General features: G+C 41.1%; 1 pseudogene; it reads left to right on the top strand.

Moving 5' to 3' along the window:
- Window positions 1-2514: 2514 nt before the first annotated feature.
- Window positions 2515-3683, top strand: LOC147881982 (uncharacterized; annotated as a pseudogene).
- The last annotated feature ends 3130 nt before the right edge of the window (window positions 3684-6813 follow it).

Below are 6813 nucleotides of genomic sequence, written 5' to 3'. Positions count from 1 at the left end.
ATAAATGTAAAAAGACTTACCTTGGATAGAGTTATGGAAGCTTCTTCTTCTTTTTCAAAGTTGCTTCTCTTCCTTGTTCACCCTCTTCTCCTTTAAGCTTGGAAGTAAGTCTAGGTGCCTTCCTCTTAAGTGTAAGCTTGGAAGTAAGTGAGGGTGCCTTCCTCTTAAGCGTCGAAACTGTGGATCTGCTAATAGCAAAGCAAGCAAGCCGCGCGAAGTATAAGTAATGTGAAGAAAAGCAAAGCGAATGCGCTTAAAGCAAATTTAAAAACCGCATCTATAGGCGCGTCTAATAGCACGTCTAAATACACTAAACAAACGTGGTTTTAGACGCGCACCACAGAATAGACAGATGCAGTTTTAGACGTGCTTATAGATGCACACCACAGAACAGACAGACGCGGTTTTAGACGAGCCACAGAGTTTAAAATTAAATATTTGAAGAAAAGCAAATTTTTTTGGGTTGTTTGTTTGTAGGATGTCTTCATCTTCAACAAGTAGCTCCAGTGAGGATGAATCCCTCCGTATCCACCATCGCGAAAATGTGCCGGTTGGAGCAAAAAATCAAATGTATGTGTGATCGATGTCGAGGAAACATGTATCGTGCATGCAGGATTACACTCAATCACATCTCAAAGTATGGAGAATGGGATGCGACCATAACCATGGTAAGTGTTAAAGAGTTAAGGTTGATTGAGATACCTATAAGTGTTCATATTTTTGAGTTATAATGATCTTGTTTTAATTTGATACAGGATGCAGTGCCACACCCGCATATGTTGCCTTATACTTGCCGTGAGGAGGCGAAGCATCGGCGATATGAGGTGGGATCTTCAGGAGGGACCGTTACGAGTGCATGGAGTGATGGTAATAGTAGCCCTCCGCCATTACCTCATGAAGCCGCGGAGAAGGAGGTGTTTGATGATATGGTGCGGGATTTATACGTCCATCAAGGGAGGGATGATAGCATGGAGCAGGATGATCTTTTTACTGCACCATCAACTTCACTGTTTGAGGGGTGCACATTCTCTGTTCTATGTGCCCCCTTCCTCAAAAGTAAGTCATTCAATTGGCCCTCTTACCAACTTTACCTATAGACCATCCTCTATAGATAGATTATTGGTATCATATGGCATTAAAACTAAAGACAAGATTGCCCAAGGTGATCGTCCCCTAACACTTTAGAATCAATTGCTTCATGGTTTGAAATTTGTGACCTTTTCGAAGGGAGTCAATGATTTGTATCACAAGACTTCAAAAAGTTAATTTCCAAAGAAGGATTTTGTGTAGAACTTAGAATTTCTTAATCTCTCTAAGAAACTATTGCAAGCTTATTCCTAATTAGACCTACGACAAAATAGATTTTGCAATAGTTTAATGTAGGCCTTCGTCTCATCATGGGAGTCATTGTCTTTGACTTTGTCTTCTTAGATATCCTAATATTAGAATGGGATAAGAGCCTACAATACAAGAAGAAATTATAATATGGCGTAAATGTCTTATCATTGTAATAGAGTAGAAATATTGTCAACCCTCAACATCAAGATGAATGAACATGTCAAATGCCCTTGATATTAAAAACCTATTGGATCACTTAAAGTTGAATAGAAATGCCCGTTTTGTCAGGATATATGGATTATCGTTGGCAGCCATTATTTGCAATGATTATGACATTCACATGCTCTTTTTGAATGCCATGTCTTAATTCAATTCGTGAGTTTTATATGTAATGGGAAGATTCATAAGAGGGCACATATAATATTCATTTGTGATGAAAAGGAAGTGTGCACCTTCTCCTAGTGAACACACACAAGATATCAGAGTTTCGTTTTTTGTTTTAGAATCACATGACACAAACGGTTGTTTGTCTCAATCCATTCTCTGAATTTTCTTGATACCTAGAGCTCTTTTTCTTTGTATTGCATATTTCAGTGCATATAATTTGTCGTATTGGTACAACACTAGAACTAATAATTCATGTGCCTCTTTCACTTGCTTTTTTCCAATGGACCAATTTACTTGTGACGAGGTCTAATTTCTCTTTTGCATGTCATTGGATGGTTTTGTTTTATTGTTTGTTACTCTATAGTTTTTAGATAGAGGACATAGTGGTTTGCTCAATGTCCACAAAGAAGTTCTATGTGAATTTGGAGATCCACCTCCCCAGGTTTTTCCTAAAACCCGTGAAGTTTTAAGGTCAAAACCTAACTAAAACATGAAAAGCTTAAAGGATTTTTGAAATTGAAAAGTAAATTTACGAGTTACACTCCAAAATTTGCAGTCTCAAGATTGGAATTTTTTATTAATCATTGGCAGTTGGCAATCGGCATTAGTATTAACGCCAAATTACCTGCTGGCCGTCGATGCTCTCTAGACTATGGAAGTCAAGGCTCAATGGAATGCAGCTGGCTCTCGACACTCTGTAGACTGTAGGAATCCATTTTCCTTCAAAAGCCCCGCATCTATATCTTTGCACAGATGCAGCGTCTTGTCCATCAGTATTCTCCTACAGCCATGCAAACAACCCCCCACCGCTGCCCCTTCCTCATCTTCACCTTTCTTCTCCTCCTCCTTCAGAACATCACCACCATAGCCCAGGATTGCACCTCCATCCCTACGTCTGGCTCTCGACCCATCAACGGGGCCATCAGCATTATCAAGGGTGTCAACTATTACCAACTCTTCGAGACCTGGGCGGCTCCCGCTGCTGGCCTTGATATTGTCTCGTACACGACACCTGCTACGGATGCACTCTCGGCTGCAGGCATCATCATAGGTCATTATGCCATTGCCATACCGTCTCACGATAAGAATACGAAGAGGATTTAGCTTCGGAAGTCGACGTCTGACTCGGTTGTTTTACTAATATACGTCGTATCCGCAGATCGTTCAGCATAAATTTCATTTACAGATAGTGCGCCTCTTATATGGTTTCGTGTGAGCATACAGCTCGAAGTATCGAGCGCTATTCTGTTCTAGAACGACACTTGAGCACCTATGACGATCTCTTTGCAGGGGTCATAGTCGAGCTATTCTCCGGGACAGCGGTCTACAACAGTGCCGCTGACGGATGCTGGAATGTGCAGGGAAACTTCTGCCTCACAGGCGGTAAGATGATCAACTATGGCTGCCAATGGGGACTCTTCACCACCGTGAACTTCAAGTTCGGCGCCACCAGTCCCGATAGCGACGGGTGGAGCCAGATTGGCGCAGAGCCATGTGGGTTAGCCCGCTGCTTGTACGTTGGTTCGACCCAGGGAGATCCTCTTTTCGAAACGGACTGCGACGAATCTGGCACTGATGATACCCAGAAGTTTATGTTTCTGCCCGTCGGCGGTTCTAATTTCCTATTCATCCATAAGTCACCGCCCAGTGCTTGTACCAGGCATCGGATGGCATTCGAACTACCACCTGTAATGTCGACGTGAGGCTCAATTCTTCCCCATGTACCTCTAACAACAGTAGTAGTAGGGCTGCATTACAAGTTCGCTCGTTCGCTTCGAGTACCTAATTACGTATACTTTTGCACACGGGCTGACTGATGAGATCGATAGACTATTGCTTATTGATACGTACCAACTCGTTGTGCTTGCGTCCAGGACGAAACACAGCTGTTCCAATGGTGCGACCACGTCTCCAGACAATGTGTTGTTCCAAGCGGGCCGATCTTCAATCCATGTTAAAGATGACCCTCAAAGCGCTTCGAGCTCATTACTACGAAGCACGTTATCACTACGTGCGACAGGGATGAGAGGGGGGCTTCTCGTCCCATGGTCACTTGCAATGCCTATGTGTCATACTAGACTAGAATGTTTGAGATAACCACCCCCCAACTAAATTCTCTTAAGAGGTGTAAATTGTTTTTACATACATCTACATCTGTGTATAGGTATGAACCCATTTTTTAAAAATAAAATCATTATTTATTCTTGTACTTGGTAAGCTTATTTTCTTGCATTTCCATCTATAGTTATCATCATAATTGGTATTACAAATATTGTGAGAAATATCAACTTCAAAATGTGAATGCAAACATATTAGAGTTTCATGTATATCATTTTGTTGTGTCTCATTCAACGCATCGGTATCCCCCACATTATGTTGGTGAAGGGATAGCTAGAGATCACTATCTCACATGAGAGCCTCCATATGAGAGAGACAATATGCTAAATATGAGGATCCAAATTCTTAATAGGTAGGCTGGATTTTTTTCCAAAAGACAAGAGTCCTAAATAGGATGCAAATGACAAGAACCATGTATATAGGATGACTAGTTGGTTGTAAATAGGGCCAATTACCTTGACTACTAGAGGAAATTAGGATACAAAACCTGGGGCGCCAACTCAATATATAATATGTTACTACCCTCATCCAAAATCCAAGGTATGGGGGGACAAGGTCCATATATAATATGCATGGATTTCCTTAAAATTTTTCAAATATGCAAGGGAAAAATATGAAATTTTCAGGTCCCCCTCCCACAAAATATAAGGTATATAGCTTGAAAAATATGCAAGATTTTCATATTTGTATATATTTTTCATAATATGTGAGGCCCAAGGGGGGGGGGTCTTTTGGATGAGGGGGGGTAAAATAAAAAATACACTAAAATATGAAAACCCATCTCCTTTCAAATTAATGTAACTTTTTCATGTGTTACCCAAATTTCAAGGTGTAAAGACATATTTAAAGCTCTTTTAGTGTAGAACACAACCATGTTAATTTGAATAATTTTTACTCATGGCATATTGTTAAATTCATCTCATACTCAAGATTTGGATAGGTTTTCTTACTAAAGGGAGTTGGCACCCCAGGCTCTAAAATTGAACTATACACACCATTGAATCTGAGGACACCACAAAAGGACCATACTAGGAAAAATGAAAAAATCCCACAAATTCGACTAAAAATTGGAACTAAAATATGCAATTTCATATCTATTTTGTTCAATGGAGCTTGCTTCAGATTGTCAACTTATGTTTCTTTTATGTTAGTGACTTCTTCTAATGGTTTGTGGAATATTTACAATCGAATTGGATTGAACACATTTGTCTGCATTCAAATGAGCTAAGGTCGATTTAGTAATTTGCATGCTACTCACTGTTGTGTATCCTATTGTGATTAGCAACTTGGATGATTTGATCATCCTTGCACAAAGATATCCTATTTAAGGACCACTAGACCTAGTTGGTGCATGAAGGGTCTTCCAAAAATAACAGCATAATCATATGGTTGCCCATAGAAATCCATTACCACAAACTAAACACAGTAGGTGAGGCCAAAGGTTTTGATCTTAATGTCCCTCATCAACCCTATCAATTGGATGGTTTCTCCATCGGCTAGTTCGACAACTAGGGTGGTGTTTTTGAGGATGAGCCTTTGCCATTTAGCCTAGCATTGTTTAGTGATGATGCTAACACCAGCTCCTCTATTCAAGATTTCCATGTAATTCTTGCTTTGGTAGCTAATTGGGAGGACAATGTTGATGACGTTGTCGCTCTCAAAGTATTGACCTAGCTTATTAATTGGAATCTTTAGCAGGCGTGGTTCCTCTGTGGAGACTTCTTACAACCTTGGTGGCCACCTCTTGGGGTGTGACAATATATCTTTTCATCCAATCAGATAGGTCTCTCTAGAGGATAGGTTTCCCCCTCAATAGAGCTGCTATAGGCATTTTAACTTCTTTGGACAAGAAGTCAGTGAGCCCTGCTACATCTCAAAGTTGGGTGATGGTTCTTGGCCTTTCTATTGTTATAGTTCCTCAAAGCCATAAAAGGATGTATGATCCTCCTCCACATCCTAGTAGCACCTAGTGTCCTCCTCAAACATGTTTTGCCTTAAGAGAGACTTCCCTATCGAAGTGTGCTCTGAGCCCTCCTATCTTCTTTAGTGTAGGGGTGGCCTTAGGGGACTTGCTTTGGGTTTGGTGTCTTGGGTGTATGGTATCCCTACCCTTACCAATCCTGAGCCTTTCTTCAAATCTTTCCTAGCATTCACAAACTAGGTATTGTGCCTCTTTAAGGCATTGCTTCTCAATTTTAGGGTCAAGATATTCACTGCACACCATTGAGCTTAAGCCCTACGCTTGTCGCCATCCACCTATTACATTTTTTCTCATTCTTAGGCCAATGGTTAGCTTTGCCTAGCATCAATCAAGTACCTATAGACAAGGTGGAATTGGATATGATGGTAGTGTCCTCATCTGACCCGCGTTTTGGATGCTAAGCTTATCTGATACCTCTCCGATCTTGGTGGCTCCTAAAAAACTATTTTCTTTAGATGGGGTCAAATCTGCTTCTCTCTTTGGGCCTATTTTTTGCGTTTTCTAATCATGGCCCTCGCTTGTTCCCTAGTGATGACATTCATGGGCACCAACAAAACCTGGCCCCTTTCAATACTTATCATATTAATATAGTCTTAGGGTCTAGGGTCACCTTTGGGGCTCGTCCCATGGGGCAATCCTTGAAGAGGTGATCCACCCCATAGCTTATGCATAACAGTGCATTTGTGCTAGACGTAGCTCATGGGGGCAAGAGTTGACCATCTTTATAGGGGCAATCTCTGAGGAAGTGAGGTCCTTGGCACTTAAAATAGGCAATCGGCTCATTGTTTGCTTGGGTGTAGCCCTTTTTGGTGAGGTTTAGGGAATTTTCTATATATAGGTATCTTATGCATTGCTCAACCGCATGAACTAGGTCTGTCATAGCTAAGATTCCACTGGGCTGGCAGTTAATTACTAATTACCAGTCACCGCAATGGCGTGCTCACCTACCATCGAGCTTAAGCATGCATGATCACTACGAGTGCAGTAAA

This window comes from Dipteris shenzhenensis, chromosome 30, assembly GCF_047967505.1.
Source record: "Dipteris shenzhenensis isolate YYH24624 ecotype China chromosome 30, Dip_SZ_1.0, whole genome shotgun sequence".
Classification (NCBI taxonomy): Eukaryota; Viridiplantae; Streptophyta; class Polypodiopsida; order Gleicheniales; family Dipteridaceae; genus Dipteris; species Dipteris shenzhenensis.
This window is presented reverse-complemented; position numbering and strand designations above follow the sequence as displayed.